Consider the following 22,582-nt stretch of genomic DNA (forward strand, 5'->3'; position numbering starts at 1 on the left):
GATGTTTACCAGATGTCGACGCGTCTCCACAGTACGTGATCGGCTAGCCCGAGGACCGTCATAAACACTAATATCTAGTTACCTAAAATTCTTCAACAGATACACAGTCTTTGTCCCAGTTACGGGAAGACAGGAGAGACCTATTTTTCCACGAACGACGTCTCCCACTAGCAACCCTCCCTCAAGGGCGGCTAGCATCCTTTTCTAACTACCGATATGGAGATTGGCCAATTAGCAGCAACGTCAATTTCCCTTACTTTCCGAACGTAGGATGTCCCCGACGAATCCGATGATCTCGTGTCCTTAGACACACCCCGTCATAGTTTTCCTCTGGGGTATCACCGGGACGGAAAATCATTCTCTCTTGCGGTCTCATCGACAAAAAAAAGGATTAACTCCTTACGGTCAGCGAATATTAACACAGAATCCGACTTAGATTTTTGCGAGTGCGTACGACTACCGTCCCGTTGTCCGCGGATTCGTTATTGAACCTAGGATCATTGTCATTAGTCTCTCGAGTATCTAATCACCACGGTTACTTGTCCGGTTCTATGGTAATCATATTTGCACTAGCCAATGTCTTCTCTATTGCATAACGACGACGTGTAATCCAAACGAAGATTCGCTTTACGCCCCTAACCCTAATTCTAATGTAAACCCAACATATATATATATATATATATATATATATATATATATATATATATATATATATATATATATATGTAATATCGTGATATAATGTGTTTACAAAGAGTGGACAATAGAGATGTTAATCAGACAGAAAAAGACGATTGTTGTTCAACCTGAACTATTCACGCCAAACGCACAGAAAACAGCGCAATCCACACTCTCTCGGCAACGCCACTCGCAACCTCTGTCTCCGCTCAGCTCGCACTCGGCTCCTCGACTCACACTCTGTTTCTCGACTCACACTCTGGCCGTTGTCGCATTCTATTGCCTTTTTCCTAGGCCCACCGCACACGTGTTCTGCAGGCGCTCGTGGCCAGGGTCACGTAGGTCTTTTCCACGAAACTATGCACTTGAAAAGACCGATGACACATTGATGGGCCCGACGACGCCTCGGCTCTCGCGACATTGTTCATAGTTCGCCCGATATTTCTTAGGCCTTTCGTCCACGATACTACATTCGGCCATCCTGCAATAACATCTGCCCTCAGATGTTGCCTTCTATCTCGCTGTCATCAGATGCGTCACTTTCGGCGTTTAGGACCCAAGGTTTCATAAAATCGAGGTGTGTCCGGGTCCTTCCGTCGGTACTGCTTCGCACGCTTTCTTCTTTTCTTGTAATTTCGCAGGTTCCCTTCTAGCTTACCTATGTTTCGTTCGGTTAGGCTACAGTCAAGGCAGTTGGATACCACGTGTTCGACCTTTTCGCGTAACCCCTTGAACCAGAAGTCCTTCTTGATCATAGCTTCTGTTTTGGTAACCTCGAAATGCCCACGCTCGTGCGCTTGCCTGACTACTTGAGCCCGCATCGCCTTCGATACTACTATTAGCACATCGTCCTTACACTCCTTAGACAAAATATTGTTGCTTACTACCTGCCCATCGGCCTGACTGCACGATGCGGCGTCCAAAATCCTACGGACTTCAATGTCCTTGTTCTGTGCCCTTCTCAACCGTACAATCAGCCCGTCTTCACTCTCCGTTACATACATAGTGCTCGGCAGGGGGTTCCTACTCGGAGCATCTACATGCTGCATACTTTTCCCCGGCCGATGACACACCTGATACTTAAACTCGCCTAGTAACAAGGCCCATCTAGCCACACGCACACACAAATCTTTCTTTCTAACTACACCTATCGGACTCGCATACTCCGAATCTGACGATTTGATAACACCCTCGTTTGTCCACACTTCCATCAGATCATCTTCTTCCTTTCTTTCCGACGGCGCCAGTCTTCGCGGTCTTCACGCTACCGGCTTGTCGCTTTCCAAAACTACTTTTGCGGTTATTCCGACGTCTCGCTTCTTCTCCGGCCTATACCCCCTACGAAATCTCGAATCGCTTCACGATAATGCGGTTCCTGTACGTGTGTTAGGTCTGTTTCGTCAGTCTGTTCTACTACGTTAATTCTAAACACATCCGACACGTCTTTGTTAGTCTGTTCGTCAAGCCGCAAGAAAGTCACTTCGCCCCGTTTAACCCGTAACTCTACCTGATCCAGAAAATCAGTGCCTAACAACAGGCCGTGCTTCATCAATATTTTGTTTGAAACAACGTGCAAAGTGATTGGCAGTTTACACCCATCAACCATCATTACCTTAGTGAATTCACCCCAGGTCTCATTGCCAGCGGAACCAAAACCGTCGAACTTAAACTTGCATTTACCTAGCGATGGTGACCCTAACCTCGCATACTCGTCTGATCGAATGAACGTGAGATCACTACCCGTATCCATTAGTGCCACAAACCTACAATCATCTATCGCCACTTCTTTCACATACTTCCCTTTTTCGGATCTTGACACTACGCAAGTCTCTTTCGGTCGTGCCGTACACCTCGCTGCAATATGTCCAAATCCGCTGCACTCGGAACACCTAACACCTTCTCCCCTCTCCGGACACTTAACACTTAGATGATCCTCACTACCGCAAATGAAGCATCTTCTTTTCTTCATTGCGTCTACAGATTGACTGGGCTTCCCGTTCTTCTGGGTTTTAGCCGGCTTCACAATCGACTTTGCTCTGCGACTCTTCTGCTCTTCGTACATCACTAACCTCTTCCTCAACTCTTTGATTGACGTAGCGCCGTACAATACAGCCTTATTGTTCTCGTCGTCTATTATTCCATCCACTATGTATTCCACCTTTGCTTCCTCCTCCATGTCCACATGGCTGGCTATTTCGAGCATGCGGTACATGTAAGCCAAACATGCTTCATCACTCTCCTTTTTCGTTTCTTCAAGTTTCTGATGAACTTGCCTACTGTTGACTTTCCTCGAAAATTCTTTCACTAGCCCCCTCTTCAACTCATGCCAAGTCCTGGCATGACACTCGAAGCTCGCGAATATTTTCGCTGATCCCTTCAGCAGCTTCCTGGCGTAGACTGCCTTCTGCCCATCCGACCACATGCACGTATCAGCGACTTCCTCGAACGACTCGAACCATCGTTCGACATTTTCACCTCTGTTGCCACTAAACGACTCTAATGCATCTTCGACGTCTCTAAAATTCAGTGTCGAACCAACGCATGCCCTTCGACAACATTCGTCACGGTCCTGATACACCCTTCGCGTATCTCTCTTGTATCCTCTTGCGTTTTTCTTGTCATCTTCATCCTCACTTTCGTCGTCGCTTTCTTCTTCCGACGATATGTTGTTACCATCCATGGCCGCTTGTAGCCGTGCGCGTAATTCTACTTTTCTTCCCGTCGTTTTTAAACCCAAACTAGCGAGGCGCTCCTTCAACTCCTTCGTATTCATTTTCTCAAAATCTTCATCTTCGTTACAATCACGCTCAGCTCTCTGTACATTTTCTAAATCTCGTTGACCGGTTAGCTCTTCACCGCCCATCGATCTCTTACGATACGATTGTCCAGCCCTACACGCCCGATTCAGCCTTGCAATCAGCACTGACCTCGCACCCGATATAGGGAGGTTCATTCGCGCGAGCTTACTCCTCAGCTCCTCCAGCGTCGAACCCTATTCACCCGACAATCGTTCGTCCCCAACGTTTGCCATTTTTCACACTACACAAACTTAAACAGTCAACGATATCGTCTTTTACCGCACCGCGTACCGGTAAATTCACAACTAGCTCGAATAGCTCTGTTAAACCGTTTCGTTTTCTGTCTTGTCCAATCCCGGACGAGCCCCCAAAAATATGTAATATCGTGATATAATGTGTTTACAAAGAGTGGACAATAGAGATGTTAATCAGACAGAAAAAGACGATTGTTGTTCAACCTGAACTATTCACGCCAAACGCACAGAAAACAGCGCAATCCACACTCTCTCGGCAACGCCACTCGCAACCTCTGTCTCCGCTCAACTCGCACTCTGCTTCTCGACTCGCACTCTCTGCTTTTCGACTCGCACTCTCTGCTTTTCGACTAACTCTCTGGTCGTTGCCGCATTCTGTTGTCTTTTTCCTAGGCCCACCGCACACGTGTTCTGCAGACGCTCGTGGCCAGGGTCACGTAGGTCTTTTCCACGAAACTATGCACTTGAAAAGACCGATGACACATTGATGGGCCCGACGGCGCCTCGGCTCTCGCGACATTGTTCATAGTTCGCCCGATATTTCTTAGGCCTTTCGTCCACGATACTACATATATATATATCCCTTACTTATATATCCCTTATATTATATATATCCCTTACTTATATATATATACATATATGTCGGGTTTATATTAGAATTAGGGTTAGGGTTATATATATATATACGTGCGAACATTTTAGCGAAATAAATACATATACGCATAGTAGTGAAATACCTGTCCGTCTGCATGCATTTGTCTAACTAATCAGCTAGGGAGTGGGAAGCCATGATAAATGTCTACATATATTGTCAGGCGGTTCTCGAAGATTATACCCGAGTTTCACTTCGAAGCTAAGATATTCTGGGAGTTCACCAGCTAACTATTAACTGTATCTAATTACAAGGGTTGATGCGACATAGATGTCTAATTAATGGCTTCGAGATTTATACAGGGATGCGCATGAGAGTTTCGACCATGTTGCATAAGACATCTCGATGATGAATGTCTTTCGTATTTCGTTTCTGGTCCCAACCACTGCTGACTGAATTTAGTCCAACACAAATCCAGGTCGTTGTCGCGGAACGTTGTAATGCCAGGTACAAGCAATGTTACTTTCTACATTGAATTTACACGATCGTAATTAAACGAACTGTTGCAACATTACGGAACCATCGTAAAATGTTGATTCGATGAGGGAAACTTACATTGTAAGTCAAAATATCATAAAAATTGTAATACTCATGTGTTTCTTCTTTTTACGAACCTTCCTGAATGCAAACTGGATCCATTCTAAAATTTCACGATATTATTTCTCAATATGTTCATAGAATTTGAAAAGAAATACATGAAATATAACTGATAACAGTAAACTACGATTTCTAAATGTATTTCTATTCTGTTACAAATATTTCGTAGAATTATATTATATTAAGATATCATTTATTACAAATTTCTATACATGCTGATAAATATACTGAATATAATTACGAATTGAATAAAAGTTGTTAATATTTCAGTATTGAAGTAATCTCAATATTTTAGGTAAATGAATTTCGATATAGGTAGTTTCTAAAATATTGTGCAGTGAAGTCTTGAGTATTTAAGTCCTATTTAACCGAAGTTTCGTATTATCCGAGGTATTTTGAACTTTACCATAATTTCATTTTTTTCGAAAGTTTAACATAAAGAGTATGAAAGCATAAATATTTTTATTGTTCTAGAATTTTAAGAGAAAATTATTTATTCTTAAAATGAACGTAGTTTGTTACAACCTACTGATATTTCCTAAATAGACATCTGTAGTTGTACACATATGTACAATAATAACTGGAGCTAGGAATAAAACTTCCTTTCCCAATTTATCGTATAAGTAGCATTGCTTAGAAAACTTGAACCGTATAATATAGTCAATTCGGACTTTTGGTCCAACTGATTAAAATTATCAATAGTGGAAGAATCGAATAAGTATGAATTTAAATACAACTTTGTCATTAATAAAATTACCATTTTGTTACCTGTTATCCGATGTATAAATACCATTTTTATTTCCCCTCTTCTGAAGAATAAGTCCATGATTTTACAAGATACTGTAATCTTAAAATCAGTTTAATTTTATGGAAATCTTTCCTTTCAGATTTTATCAGTGAATCAGAAGAGGATTTATCATTTGTGTTGTATATTCCCAGAACTGAATGTGTGTAAATCAGGAAAGTGGTCAATATATAGGAGGGTTAAAACCATTGATCACTTAATGGAGTGTAAGAATTTTTTAACTTCAAAAAATTTGCTTTTCACAAAGTTTCCTTCAATCCTCGTTAAAAAGTCACTTTTCATAACTAAAAAACAAGCGAAGTAACTCAATCCTGAACCATTAATCCATCTTAACTTCCACTTGAAGCATGTCGTTCTATTAAAATCTATCGTTGATCTTAAAACGTTATTTCAATTCTACTTCGTTAGTTTTAAATAATTTACTTACAATGAACGTATAACAATACTTAAAGAACGATATCCATTTGACAACGCAAGTTTCTATTACTTGCACAACAATAATAAAAGATGATATATATATAATGGATAAAAGTTTTGCATTTAATGTCATAAAAATTAAACAATTAAGCACGAATGGATTTTTGATCAAACTTAATAATTACTTTTATACGAACAAGTATTTAGAAATTTAAATCCTTGCATTAGATCGAAATTTCATATCAAGTTAATTTTATTAATCTACATTCTAGCATAATGAGCAATTATCATGCATCTTTCTTAAACACTTTCCTTTATATTAATTCAATACTTAATTACTTTTATTTATTGCTGTTTAATTAATCGAAACTCATTACAATACATCCTACAATCAAACTTTTATGTAACTTATGTTGTTAGGACCTACTTGTACTTCTTCTGTTACGAAGTCCTCGGATAAAATAAAATTATGAGATCAGATTATCCTCATCTTTAGTATTTCACTGACCTAGTTCCTGCTAACTTTTCTCTTTCCTTAAACTGAAATTAAAGTTGGTTTGCGTCTATCTCTCAAAATGAATTCACTTTTAAAACTTTTAGAAAACATATTAGTAGGGCAAACACGCGCGCAATGTATTCTATGGAGAAGGAAATCCTTATCAAAGTACAACTATGATGAATAATATGCGGCAATTCCCAGTTTTATTAGATTAACATTATTTCTATTGTTTACTAATACTATATTAATTGATCAATAGTTTTGAAACATTTTACAGAGTTCACCATCTTCAATCTGATACTGAATATATGACGGCTAGAACGTACAGTGAAAGCTGGTTTCACACGTAACAAGAGGCATTGAGCAATGTATAGTTTTATTACTTTTACTCATAACTGATACGTAAAATTCGTTATGATGCGAGTTCATTGAGAGAAGATCGGACAAGAAACAAAATACTTCGAAAATGAAAAGTTTATCTATACAATTTCCAATTAAATGGGCATTGATTTGCTCTTTCCATTCACAGGTTATCGTGTTATCGGGTTATGCGCTGTAATTGGGATTTCGACTTATTCGAGTTCAATAATTTATTACTTATTTTAGATTTAAGATTAATTTGGTTTATTTCAATGTTGCCATTTAATGATTCTACATTACATATTTGCAAATCAAAGCAAATAATTACAAATTATAATTTTATACACTTGAACATCTATTCATTTTATGACGTGCTTCGTCTTAATTTATAATCGTTACAATCAACCCTATGACTGGAACCAAAGCATTGAAAACTTAATAAACTTGTTACGCATAAGTACGTAATTTAGAAAATGCAAGTGTGGACGAAATACACGTAAATTTAATATAATAATTTTCTCTTTATCAATAATTTACATAATAGTTTGGCTTTGTACTATTGTCATGTCAATTTCGCTTAGGTATTGAAGAACTAAATCAATAAGCAATTCTGAAATTTTTGTTGTGCTGCAAATTTACTAATTATAGCTACGTACGTATAACGATATGCCAGTTACTGAACGGACGGGCGTATATGTTTAGAACATAGAAATTGTATCAATAAAACGTGGAAACCTTTGCTTTTATTACATATATACGAGACATGATGTCAAACAATACATAAGTATTGACTCATGACCTATATCATTTATACCTACTTTATATTTGGCATAGTACGCAACTGTACGAGACTATTATGCAAAGATTCCATTTTTTATATCGTAGCAATTGAAATCTTCATGTAAAGATTACATGTTTTGTGGTACATTGAATATTGAATAAACTAAACAATTACAATTAGAATAAATTATTTGTTTATACTACTAACTTATAAATTATTAAAAAACGAATAAATAGAATAAATTAAATAAAAATAAAAATGTAGTATACCACTACAGTAGGTTTGTAAAATAAAACACTGAATAATGATTGAAAAATGACTCGAACTGATGATCGGACCATGGAAGCTATCAGACTAGAAATTCACTATAATTTTTGTTCCAGCAACGACAATCGTCGATTTTATCAGAAAATAGATCATTGCAAGTAGATTGTTTCCTCATATGTCCATCTTATTGAATAAAGGATAGATTGAATCACCGTATCTTGTTACGAAGAGCAAACTTTCTTAGAAAATAAAAAAACAAAACGAAATTGTGAAAGCAATCTTCAGGAATTTTTATTGTTTAATTCAGTTGGGCACCAAAAATTGAGATTACAAACTTTCTAGTTAATGAGATTCCTTTTATAAGTTTAGTTTAAAGAATACGGAAGATCAAGAAGAAACTTAACTAGGTGCTTGAATGTCCTGACAATATAAATATTAAAGATTGAAAATTATTTCAAACTTTGTTGCAAGTTCGGCCATGACTTTACAGTGGAAGTACGAGTTCCCGAGTTACAAAATAAGATCGAAGAGTTACTGAATTTTCAGAAGTTCATTATAATCCATTAGAATGAATTTCGATAGAAAAATCTCATATCCATATACCACCCAGATATGATTTGCATATCCCTAAAATTCCATAATTTTCTAATTTTTCTCGATCATTTCTGATTAGACGTTTTTTTTTTTGAGAGAGAGATTGGAGTGCGTGTGTGAGTAACTAGTTTCAAGAATGTAGTGTCCTTATAATATATGTTCGCATTTTTCTTGTCTGTCATAAGAAATGTAGAAGACAATAGATGAGGAAACTGCAATTTTGATTATTTTCGTGGATCTGTTGTACGACTAAAATTATTATCTTCCGCTCAGGTATGTTCACACGTAATAAAGTAAAACATTTATAAATAATAAATCGTAACAAATGTATCTGTTTCATGTATATGGATTTATTTGTTGAACAAAATATCCAAATAACAGAATAAAAAATTCTCCAGTTATAACAATTTCACTTTCAATAAATATTAATCGGACCATATCTGTCTTTCTTTTTAAATAACAGCCTGTTATTTAAAAATTTGTTTGGTAGCAAAACATTAGGTAAATGTATGCATGTATACAAGCAAATATACATCGAGAAATTGAATGTTCCATTGAGTTGCTTTTACTTGGAAATAAATAATTCCTGATGAAGTAATATTGTCTATTGCATAGAACATTTCTTTAGTCATAAAACATTGCATCAAATGCTTCGCTAATTGTGCAAACAGTGACTTACATGTATTCAAGTCCACTACAGTTTCTAAAAGTTATGTTATTCAAAACAAAAACTAAACAAAAAATATTTTACTTAAATAATACAGAGCGGGATTTTACTTTGAATTATTTTGTTTACATTATTACTTATATTACATCGTAACCACTAGTGGAATTAACAATTACCATTTAACATAAATTTCAGTCATAAAAAAATTTAATTTCGGTAATATTTGTTCCTTAATCTTAATTATATGCATGCATGTATCATTTCAAATTGTTTTTTTGGTAACCTTCGAAATACGTATACCGATTTATTGTCATTTCCGTTTTAAATTGCTTAAATATTTCAGTGAACCGAATAAACCGCAGACCTGGCGGCTACATGCGATTTACGCTAATTCATTAGTCTAAAACCGATAACGCGGAGCATAAACGTTGAAAGAGATTGGAGGAGAGAGCGAGAAAGGGAAATTCACAAAACCAAGTATAATCAGTTACTGTGGTTACTTTATCGATGAGCTGTATTTAGAAATTCCATCATACACTTATAACCATATATTTTGAATGCACACTGGAATCAGAGCAAGAAATTGGTATTAAGCGTTAAAATATGATATTGTATTACCATAATATATGAATACTAAAGTTTAATCCAGTTTTGAAATTTATTAAAACTAGTTTGCAACAAACTTTGAAATAAAACTTAATATATATATATATATATATATATATATAATAATATATATATATTATTAATAAATATATATATATATAAATCACTTTAAACAAAATTATAGCAACATTATACACATACTTTTTACAATTATTATAAATTGTTATTAAGTAAATTGTGAAATAATGTATATAGTATTAAACATAAATTGCTTTATAACTTGAATAGTAAAACCGATCAGTGGTTATATGTATAGGAAGAAATTGTTCAGGTTGCGGACCTTGACGACATATTTCAAGTTCATTGAAGTCGGTGAGGTTGCCTCTATTCTCAATAATTGCCGTTAAATGTTATGGAAATACATACGTATTTATAACATACGGAAACGTATTATTGCAATAGAACTAAAATATTATTTTAAATTACTACAGTACATGATTGCATAGCTGTATTCATCCTATACTGTTCTCTAGTTACTTCATTTGGGCTTCTCTCAGGTATTGTATTATCTCTACATATACCACAATCTATTGGATACGGTTATGAAATTCTATTATTTTAGATATTTAATTCACTAGCGAAAATATTTTTATTTGTATATTTCAGTGACATTAAATACTATTATACTGTAGGCGCTTGAAATTTGCTCAACATTCTTAAACAAAATAAAAAGAAAAATGAGAAAGAGTAAAGTTTGTGTAGCAACTATTCACTTATACCATAACAGCATATATATAGAATATTCTTTCTACTTTTAATTATTTATACAATATGTCATATAATTGGTATAATATGTCATATGCAGGAATAATATATTATATAATACATATAATGCAATCCTCGTCATTGGCCGTTTCTACATCGTGCATATGGACTATTATGGAAGAACTCGCCAACATTTTCCAAGCTTTATGATACCACGGACTTCAGTTTTATAGCGACCTTTCAATAGCAGCGACATTAGCGATTCAAATTGTGTTCCACGTTTACGAGCCATTTTCACGCGGCGTTGTTTTACCGTTTTCCCATTGGAAACCCTGTTGTCCTATACGAACTTGTTATGTGAAGGAGACCAACGTTCGGACAACGAGAAAACAGACCGATCTTAACGACCTCACAGGACCTTTTTCTTTCAACGATCACATTCTTTGTGACTACAAATCCTAGATCGACTTTATTCCCTGTGAAATGGGTCTGTAGAAATGTCTCCACTTCTTTTCAAATGCATGTTAAAGTACTTGAGACTTTTCCTTCTATTTAAATGATAAGTGGAAAGTATTTCGTAGATCTTCCAAAAGATTCAAATTTCATTCGTGAACAATTTCCGTCTTTTATTGAAAATTTTGAAACACATTTATTTGTCTCACGAATTATAAATGATATTATTTGTATATTTTATTATATTATATATTATTATGTTATATTACATTATATTTATATTTGTAAAAATATTATTTATATTATTATATTATTCTTTTTATCAATTTAACTTCGTACAAAAACATGCAGGATTGCTAATACAAGTACAGTAACAAAATTAGCAATTAACAAAGCAGTTCAGCAATTTCGTATCCGAGGAATATATCATGAAGAAGTTCTCCAACACTAAACCCCCCTACTATACATATAACAATGAAGCATGACAATATGATTTTACCCGAAGCATGTGAGACCGATAGTCTCTTTGAACCGTATGCAACCAAATTCATGACTTTGAGACAATCAATCGGTTTCTTTGCAGATGTATATGTACATACAGCTGAAATAACGAAGCCAATACCTTTTATACCTAAAGCCATTAATATATTTAGTATATTTCACAAATTATACACAATATATACAAAAGTTATTTTGCATCAATTATTTTCCTACTATGAAGTCTGTGTACTGGCTCACAGCCAATCAGTCAAAACTGAGAAAAAATAACGAATTACATATCTACAAGGGCATCGTCAAGTCCATTTGGACATGTGGTCTGCAGATCTTGGACATGGCTGCCAAGTCGAATATTAAAAAAATTGAAGATTTCCAATTTAACATTCTGAAATCCATTTAAAACCATAGTTTGTGAGAAATGACGATATAAAAAAATATTGAAAATCCCCTCGACTGAAGAGGAAATTATAGTTCATGTCAAAGCACACTTCAACAGAATAAATAGTCACAGGAAACCACTAGCTAAAAACTGCTTTCCAAGCATCTCCAGAAGAATTAAAAGGAAACACCCGACTTATCTGCTCATGCTCAACCAATAGTACATCACACATAAAAATACACAATACTTTATCTTCTCTAACGATTGTCGGTAAATATATCGAAGTCATTACGATACTGAAAATAAAACTCATTAAAAAGGACGTAATTAATTGTATTAAAAAATTAGGAACATTTGATAAAGGAGATATAGGAAAACTTATATCTTTAATAATATTATATCTAAAATATTATATCTTTATATAAAATTATGTTTTATATAATAACATTTACAGTTGTTTGTGTATATTTATTACTATCAATTTACAATGTTTCTGTATGATATATAATTACATATATTTAGATGTATCTGATAATATAATAAATATTTCTCTATTTATTTCTATTCAATTGTAAGAATACTTTTTTTCTATCATTGTATTTAATATTTATTATTTGATGTTCAATATCCAGTGCAATCTTCAACAATTTTACTAATCTGTAGTAATATATAATATCAGTAAATAGGTAAATCAAGTTGAACTTTTGCATTATATGTACATTTCATTTATTATTTAGTTATTGTATAAACTTCTATTTATTTTCTTTTGCATATTAACTTACTTTAATAGTAAAATATCTGATGACATAGACAGCGATAAATGTTAAGGTAATCCACCGATTATAAGGCTACAGAAAATTTCTTAAAGCTGGAGACGAAACTTGGTACGTTTCATTTAAAGTAAGCGCCAGAGGTTTAAGAAGAATTTCACGGTAGAAGGAGAAGTGAATTAGTTGCAATGCTAAGCCAATTTGACGCATGCCAATGGACACGCTAGGATGAAGAAATCTTACAGATTTCTATTGCGAATGATGATTTGCTAATATGAATATTTATGTCAAAGATATTTAAAAGTTACCAACATGGTAAAAATCTGCGGAAATCTATTCTAGTCCGAATAAAATTAAAAGACATCTAGCTAGAAATGACAGAATTAAGAATTTATGACATAATTGGAGAGCTAATTAGCCTTAATTACCTAGGATGATTACACTTTTGGTGAAAATATTTTAAAAAGAAGGTATTTCAAAATAAATGTCGTAAAACTTAAATGCACAATTAAGAAACTTACTTTAAAAGTAAAGAATTTGGGAAATATATAATATTTCTACCCATCTTATTTTTATATGTAAATGCAAATGGCTTTTATACACGGGGAAGAATGTTTTATTAGTGTTACAGAATTACAGAACAGTGTTACAGAATATAGTAGTCTCTGTAGAGTATTTTATAAAAATGAATTCGTTTCCAAAATACTCTGTAACATACAGAGAGATTAGTATTTTATTAAATAAATTAAATGTTATCCAATAATTAAGGCTATGTACAAATTAATAAAAATAAATAATAAAATATAAGTACTAAACTATAACAAAAGTTAATTACAATTAAATACATGCATCAAAAATATAATTATGATTATTGTTTCGTGTAATAGAGATAGATACATAGATATGTTTCAAAATTGCAATCATAACTTATTGTTAAGTATCATTAATTAGTAACTAACTAAATTGAAATCTAATTAAGTTTTCATTCTTTTAAGTATACAGATCCAATAAAAAAATATTGTCTTGTCTTAATTGAGATAAACTACTTAAAGAGCATAATAAAATGTGATGTCATTGAATTTCAATTGGAAAGAGAAATATGCGACTCTTTTATGGAACCATCACTGAAAATTATTTTCCACTTTGTCAAAAGTGAAGCAGCCACACCGTAACTGTGCCTACGAAGAAATAAATATCAAGAAGCACGTCGTGAAACACAGGGTACAAGGCAGGAAGGAAATAAAATACGAGTGCTGCCAAGAGTGCGATGAACCGTACGAGGATTCGCCCGTTGGAAGACCAAATTTACCGTGGCACACGTGAAAAGTGGGTTCAAGAGAGATGCAAGCGTTACCATAATCGTGAATCATTCACGTATAATCTATATACTCCAGTAGGTCAATGACTTATATCAATTTTAACACTTTACAAAATGCAATACAACGAAAATTTACAAATTAACGTTATTCGAAGCACGCAGATGCTATCACAATTACTCTACCCAATATAAACAAGAATGTTAACATTGAACGGCACAAAAGAAGAAAGAAAAGCATAATAATCTTAATTATATAATAATTATTTATATAATAATTTATATCTCATTTATATAATAATTTATATAATAAGAAATGTGGATGTAATGGTAATTCTGATGTTTCATAAAATATTTTAAATAACAATGTTTATTCATAGCATTCAGGAAGTGGTTCTTATGGAAATGTACAACAAGTATTTCGTGTTTGCAAGTACATAGCCATTAGCATTCGCGCGTACATTAGTTGTAAAAGATGGTAGCACATCCTAACGAAATCCATCCTGCTAGACGTGATTCACACAATATTATATAATGGAAAATTTTTATGATTTATAGTGAGAAGACGTATATATGCACATGTGACATATGGCATATAAGCTTCCGGTGCCTTTTTACTCCATCGAGTTGAATACACAGGAGTTAAATAAGAAGTTAATATCGCATAATAATAATGTAATTTTATTTTATGTATCTCTATCGACTCAAAAGCATCGTATATGCTTAAGCCGTATAATTAGATATTTAATTTTTTTCAACAATATTAATTAGATATCATAATGAGTTTTCAGAATTTATTTTTAGTAATATCTTTACTAATGTCTAACTTGTCAGGACTACAGGCAATATACAGGGTGGTTCAAGCAATTTGCGTACTTAGAAGCTACTTACTTCTACTTAGTTACTAGTCCTTAGAAAGTTGTATGTTACGTGGACCATTCTGTATAATTTATCTTTGTAATTCGTAATAATCTAAATGTTGTATATTGATGATAGTACAATGTAATGTAATGTAATGTATCTATACATATTAAATTTGTTCAAGCATAATATGATATACGTAAGAATATTAACTTAAATTATGAATATCTAATCTTATTCTAATCAACGATTAGAAGCCTGAAGCACTCCTTTGATTATCTTTGACAAATAGAATGCACGTAGTGGTTCAGTAACGTTATCAGTAATAATAACTCTGAGAGACTCGGTTTACCAACGGTAAGGTCTGTACTGGAACATAATACCGAATTAACTGCTACAAAATCATATTACATATGTGTAACCATACTTAATGAAACTTATGATAATCAAACAAGTACGTAAAATTATCCAGATTTATTTACGTTTATTTATCAATTTTTACATTTCTTATATTTTTAATCAGCTACTCCAGAATTATTCGCACCTTTTTATTTATGTAATATTTGTTAAATAGGATGATGTTTACGGTAAAGAGACAAGTGCACAGTTTATTGTCTTGAAATTGAATGAGAAAAAATATTTGTCATCGAAGGAAATTGTTTTATTATTTATTCGATAACGCAATGTGTTCAAACCTTCGACAAATGCAAATAGATGGAAGTAAGATTGTACAAAATAATTCTTTTACTGCGTTTGCTCTGTTTAGGTACTTCTTAATCAATGAAACGCAATAATATATTTTCTCTTGTTATTTAATCTATTTTTACTGGATCCAATAGAATCATTTTGTACATTTAGTCAGACAGCATACACGCTCAACTCAATCAACTACCAATCAACCAATCTTTAGTAAACACCTCGCTATCAATACAGTTTGCTTGTAGAACACTATTGCAAATATATATAGCTTGTTTTGGAAAAGTCCAACTCTTGATGTTCTTCATATTTTCTACGAATCACAAAGTATTATACTAAACCCGACGACATAGAGAATTCGCATAATGGTTCGACAAAGGATTTACAAGCCTTGTGCGTCTTTTCAAGGAACATTTTAATGTCGTTCGCTAGCTGGGTAATATATAAGTGTTTACTTAATGTTATCTTTCATTCTAAGGATGAGAAAAGAATACCGTTACTTTGAAAGATATCAGATTGCTAATGGTAAAAGATGCTTCTTCAAAGATACACAAATAGATATGAATTCTTTTCCTTCATGATACTTACGTAGATAAAATGCAAACAATATCTTTACTCTTAAAACTGGACGATAACTCCACGCATTTTAGTAATTATATAAGTAAAAATAATAATTTTTATTTGATTTATTGTTGTTAAATGTTTTTCTACAACCCCTTCGTAAAGCATTACTTTAGCAATTATACGTTTGAGCGGATCGTTTATTGTATCAGACACGTGATGCATAAGAGAAACACGACAGTGATTAATCGTTATCTGGCATTCTAATGGATTGTGCATATCTCGAACGTAGCATACATTGTACGTTACATTTAATTATTTCTTCCACGATCATTGGAACTTGCTTCATGTATCGTCAGATTTTGGCAATAACATACCTACACGCGTTCGCGAATTTCCCTCGGTTTTACTTTTATTTTTACGCTCGAGTTGCTGCCGAAATATTCTCTCCCTAGCCAGCGACAAACCAGCGAAAAAAAAAAAAATAAATAAATCAAACGAATTCGGACTGCCGGATGAAAAGTTTCCAAATAACGGAGAGTGGACACTTTAATTCTTCCATTACAATGACTGTCAATCTTGTAGATTGTACACGCGTTTTTATTTTATCGTATTTTTCATACCGAAGAATAGGTCTGTACTATTTTTTACGACATAGGTTTCTATCGACATGTCATGCTACAATATAGTTTTAGATAAATCATCGTAATATCGCTAATTAGTGAATTTTACTACAAGTGTTCTTCTGTAAAATTTATGTTTATTAATTTATTTATCGGATAATTACAGAAAAATGTGCAGGTACATTTCATTTCATAAATTATTACTGTCGATACATATTTCCTATGCGACTTTGTGATTTAGTTTCCACTTATTGACGATGTTGCATTAGCAAAATTAATTCCTGTATTAATACCTTTGTATGGAATTACTAAATGTCAGGAAATTATAGTGAGTACAGTAATTACTATATGATACAATTATAAATTATTGTTTCAATAATTCAAAGATATGTAGTTAAGAATATTGAAACGTAGAAAACTGCTTTGATGTGTATTTATTATATATATATATCTCAATTAGTTTCCTTTACCTTTTTAATAGAATATGTGTCTGACTTGTTTATATTTCTTGCTATAATACAAGTTTTCTTTTCTTTTGGTTTCATCATATTGAAGAATTTATACTTTACTAATTTAAGCATATTTAGCGGCGAACATTTATTTTATACGTTTATTTTATCAATATTCACCAGTGTTTTTATTAACCACATGTGCACTCACAGCGCTTACAAAAGCATTATTGCATTATTGAAATATAATTTGTCTATTGTAATAAATTATTTTGAAATTAGTTCTAAACTATTCATAATAAAGTGCTAATACTACTACAAGTAACGTGCGTAAATAGTTAATTATTAGTATTAATTTATTCATGTAACGTAAATGTTAAAATTTATAATTATAATAGTTAATTTTAAACGTTCTAGCATAATGAACAAGGGCACTGAAACTAAAGTGATATTTAAAGCATAGGATTAAAATTCTAGATGAAATGGATTTTTATCGCTTCTATTTCTATTTAATTCTGTTTCATTTGCAAGATAATTTTTCGAAATAGTCGTAAAATGCAAAACAATAATAAATTATTCACATCGTTACTTTGGCATATTTGTTTGTGTTTATTTACCCTAAAGGATAGCACGCCGATGATCTTGATTATTATTGATATTATGTTGGTAAGGACATGATTCTGTATAACTTTTCCTAATAGCTAGACTACGGATTTTTATGCATTTGTACCAAATTTGAAAGTGCAAAATTGCACAAAATGCGCATATTATGAAAAAATATATAAATATGTATAAAATATCCGAAGTCTAGTGCTTTTATAATACTTAGTAGGTGAAACAATTTTCTACCGAGACTCTACATTTTTAACTATATTCTTAAAAATATGAATTTGCATAAAAATCTGCAGTCTATTAATTACTTAATCGGCGATCTCTTACAGTTTCCGAGAACTATTGCTACTACTACATATATTGAATCTTGCCTATACGTGCAGGCCCGTGGCAACGTATGCATTAGTAATGTCAGCATGGTACGACTGTTTACCTATTGTTTCTATAAACACATCTCATCTGTAAACAATCTCTATAAAACCTGCCTGCCGGCGACCCCTATTAAAATCGACATCAACCCTTACCTTATTCCAGGAAAATGAAAATATTGATTATCCGTATTGGGATTTGATTAGTTCTTCCGATTCGGCCACCGTAATATGTAAAATGGTATTAACTGTCGCATGATATCAAGCTTGCATAGACGTGACGTGCATTGGCCAGATTGATCAGTGTTTTCATCTTTGTGAAATGAGGTTTGAACTAATGTAGCCCTTAGAAGCATCCGCCCGTTAGGCCCTTAACAACATATGTGAAAATCAAGATCATCGGCGTGATGTCCCTTGAGGTGAATAATTACAGTTAATTTTAACTAGTATAATCGATCTAGTATTTTTATATAACAGGAATAATGTTTTATCGAAAGTCCTTCCATCAAATCAATAAAAAATAAAGACCTTTTAATATTGTATTTATTTCACACACCTAATACTTCATTTAGAAAATAAATATCACTATTTGAAATAAAATATTAAAGTAAAATATAATTCCAATTTACTCTTTTTTAATAACAATATGTATTTCGAGTAAATGCTTTGACTGATACTCCGAAATTTTCTTTGCGGAATTACTATTAAAGTATGTACATAAATTCTTGTACAGCATCTGAATATCAGAATCCAAGGCAGGCGATCAACGAGAGAGGAGTCGATCCTAAGTACATATCTATGTATAGATACGCCTACCTTTTTACTGAATTTGGAAAAAGACAACACGAATGAAAAGGGAATAGATCCGAAAATCGACTTGATAAAAAAGAAAACAAAAAACACATCAGAGAGACAATATTGATACAACGATGAAACTTTTTTATTTCTAATTTTTTTTTAATAGAACTTGAAAGAATGTAATTGTGAACTTTTTCTGATTAAAACAAGACGAAACACAATATACATAATTTGGAGTACATGTATTTGCTTATTTAGTGACATAAATTTATTTTCTTTCGTTTATTATTGTAAATACGTACGTAAATGTGATTTAAACTACATCGTCTTTGATCTTCTTTTAATCAGAAAAATTTCACAAATACGTTAGTAGAAGTTTAATTTAGAAAAAGTCAAGAATAAGAGTTTCGTCATTGAATTAGTAATGTATCACGGACAATTAAATTCGGATCAGATTGCACTACTCATTGTCAACCGTCGAACCTTGCGATATGTCAAACGGAACACTAAGACCCCTTCCAGGGAACTCCCCCAGTTAGTGGGAATGAACGAGAAAACTTTTGACACTGAACGTGGACATTTTCCCCGGATACTATACGAAAGTTCACTGTAAATTCTTTTTTCATTTATCTGCCATATATTTTGCGTTTTAACGAGTATGATTTTTGAAGAGATTTTTCTGACAAAAACGTACTACAGAAACATGAAAATTTACTTAGCAGAGGGATGTACCAGTACTACATGTAAAATTTAACAATTAAAAATGCCTTGCGCTAGTTACAACGAATATCAAAGCACCTACGTGCATGTGAATTCTTTTTCAGATATGTATTTCTTTAAGCGAACAAATGGCGGGATATTTTTTATTACACCCGTGAGCGTACCTTCTGGGATTAACTTCTTCAAGCAATTTTAACAACATCGTCTAAAGATTACTAAGCATAAAAGAATGAAAAATGTAACTTGCACTAGCCATAAAATATATGTGGGTTAAATGCAGCAGAAGATATCGCAGTTATTTAGTCGAACTGACTACTGAAACAAAGCGAGAAACATAAAACTATACTCTGAAGTAGCAGTTGTCAATACAATAACAGTTATCAATTGTTCATTTCTCCTGCGCATTTAATGCTTTAGTTCATTAGCCAAAAATAAACACAAAAGTCGAGAAGGTTCAGATTTGATTTCAACTTTCAAATTTCTGAATTATAAGGCTCATTTAAAGGATAAAAAATCAATACAAAAACTACTATATAAAGCAGATAAAACTGTATGACAATCTGTAAAACGATAATAAAAGCGATAAATAATACAAATTTAAAAAATATATATAATCAAACAATACTTTATGCTCTGAATTATCCATTTATATTTATATTTAGTCATTGAGCAAGATAAATCAAGATTAATATTCATGTAAATAGAATGTAGAAGTAATCACAAAATCGTATTATTGTTTAGACAGTTTAAGTTATTACTAACTTACAAATCAACGATTATTAGATACAATGAAATTGTTGAATTAGATGTGTATATAATTAAGTAAAACGCAAAATACCTATATAGGTGTACGATTTCATTGTACACAATTACATAGAGCTTTATAGATTTTAACGTAGATAATAGTACAGTATGTAGATTAGATTATTTTCTATGAGAAATGTTCATGTACATTATATTTATAGTTCGAATACTTCATCCGTCGTTCTAACGTTTAGTCAAATTTTATGTTATAGGGCGCAACCGGAAAGTTTTCCCATTTGTCGTAGGTACTTGAAAGAAAGTAAAATGAATGTCTTATACGAGGCAGTCCACGTAACTCAAACAAATTATACCTTCTTTCTAATTGTAATTAGAGAGAAATTTTAAAAGAAAAATATGAATAGCTCAAACAGAACTACATTTTCAGGATTATATTTCTTTTACAAGTACATACTCGCGTTGCACTTCCATCATTTTTTTAAATGAAGTGATATATCCTATGTATAAATCAAATACTCTTTTCACGTTATATAAAACAGTGTCAATGTAAAATGATGATAAAATTATTATTTCGTATGATATAAATAAATGTTTTTAATAAAAAAGATACTCAAATTTTGGTTATTGCTATTGTTATTAAATATTTAAATCCTTGGCAGAGTTAAATACATGTAAACATAGGTATCTTATTTTTTGGGTTCAGATAGTATCGTAAAACGTAAGGTTCTATAATACGAATATCTATTCTAAATGTTTTACAAGTTAATCGTTTCTCGAACATTTTAATATAGTTAATACTTTTTCTGTAAAATTAGTAGGAGACTTGATCTATGTAGGTACATGAAAAAATTATATGCATCACTACAGTTATAAAAAGTATAGTAATAAAAATATAGTTGCCTCTGAATCATGTACTTTTTATTTTTTGTTGTTTACAATAAGAAATTAAGAATTTCGTATTCCAATTAAGTAAATCATTTATATTAAAATATGATGATATTTGGGGAAATAGTAATCTAGTTCTACGAAAAATAAGAATTTCGTCAAAATTAAGTTAAAAAATATACAGTGCAAAAATGTGTGTGAATTTGTACATTATCAAACACCTTAAACTGTTTGCGATTTTTTGGTATAACAAAGATTCCGTTTGATAATTTATATTGAATAGAAATTATACATACTGAAATATCTTGCAAAATTCGCACATAAAATGTCTTTCCTTTTTTGCCTCCTATAAATTTTCAAACAAAGCTGCGTATAGTAATTTTTATGTATATTTTGGATTGGAAAAGAATAATCTAGCATAACACTCAACATTATTTGGTAATCGAAGTATATACTATTTCCATTTGCTATCGATTTTCTCTATCCGTATGCAAACTATGTTTTCGAAAATTCGTAAGAACACAGCAATTGTACCCATAAAGACGAAGATTATCGTTTGCAAGATCTCCATAATCGCAGGAGTTTCGGATTTGATCCCTCTTCTTTATACGTATCTCGTATCTCTATTCTATCTCGATCCATTTCCCTGATCTTCACTTATCTATTTCTAACTCTTGCTTGAGCAGAGACAGTTCGTTTCTATTCCGATTCGTTTTCTCAATCTCCGCTTATCTACAGTTAAATTTTACCTTAACGTCTCCACTCGATTTGACTCGCTAAGACGAACAAATTAATGCATTTTTCGAGGTTGCCTTTCAACTCTATAAGTGACTTAGAAATACAGATTGCACGTTAATATAATCACTTATATGACATTATTTAAAAAAGCACATTCTTACCTCTAATAGTCCAAAGTATTTCAATTCTATTATGTATTACTAATTACTATTTGCAAGAAAAGTCAAAGGTGTAAATAATGAGATTTGTATTAAAAATAGTGTAATATAACGAGAATATATTTTGAATGAAAGTAGAATGTAAGTAAGAAATAAATAAGATGATAAGATGTAATGTCTTAGTAATATCTGTTAT

At 32.5% G+C, this 22,582-nt stretch overlaps 1 protein-coding gene across 1 annotated transcript in view; it reads right to left on the minus strand.

The window, feature by feature from the left end:
- Positions 1 to 22,582, minus strand: part of LOC126865057 (neurotrimin-like) — a 256,318-nt gene that overhangs the window by 205,870 nt on the left and 27,866 nt on the right. The gene's annotated exons all lie outside the window — the stretch shown is intronic.

Source organism: Bombus huntii, chromosome 4 (genome assembly GCF_024542735.1).
Source record: "Bombus huntii isolate Logan2020A chromosome 4, iyBomHunt1.1, whole genome shotgun sequence".
Classification (NCBI taxonomy): Eukaryota; Metazoa; Arthropoda; class Insecta; order Hymenoptera; family Apidae; genus Bombus; species Bombus huntii.